Here is a 621-nt window from a genome sequence, read left to right as displayed (position 1 = left end):
TGGCTGTATCCCCGTCAGCCATGAATGAGGTCTGTTGCTTGCCAATCTTGCCAGCGTTAAAATAAAAAACAAACAGACAAGCTTTAAAAATTATCTGGGTAGACAAAACCAGTTTCTTCATATAAATAAAGTTTAATATATTTTGGAACTTATTGGCATTTTCTTTATCTATTCATCTGTTGTTGGATATTCAGGTTGTTCCCATATCTTGTCTATTGTGAATGCATACACAGTAGTGTGACATTTCTCTTTGAGATTCTGATTTCAGTTCCTTTTGATAAATACTCATAAGTGGGATTACTGGATCATATGGTAGTTCTATTTTTAACTTTTTTGAAGAACCTCTATTCTCTTTTGCATGCTTACACCATTTTGCATTTCCACCAACCATGTGCAAATGTCCTACTCCTTTGCCATTCTGGACAACACCTGTATTTTGTGCTTTGGATAATAGCCAGCAATGTTTTTATTTTTAAATGTATAAAACATGGATGATGTTGAAGAATTTATTGTAAATTTAATAGCAAATACATTGAAGTAGTCATTATTAAAAAGGAACTAAATTCGCACCAGACCAGTTCAGTCAGTTAAGCATCTGACTTTTGATCTCCATTCAGGTCA

Source organism: Suricata suricatta, chromosome 9, assembly GCF_006229205.1.
Source record: "Suricata suricatta isolate VVHF042 chromosome 9, meerkat_22Aug2017_6uvM2_HiC, whole genome shotgun sequence".
NCBI classification, from domain to species: Eukaryota; Metazoa; Chordata; class Mammalia; order Carnivora; family Herpestidae; genus Suricata; species Suricata suricatta.
The sequence above is the reverse complement of the archived record's forward strand: the minus strand, read 5'-3'. Positions refer to the sequence as shown.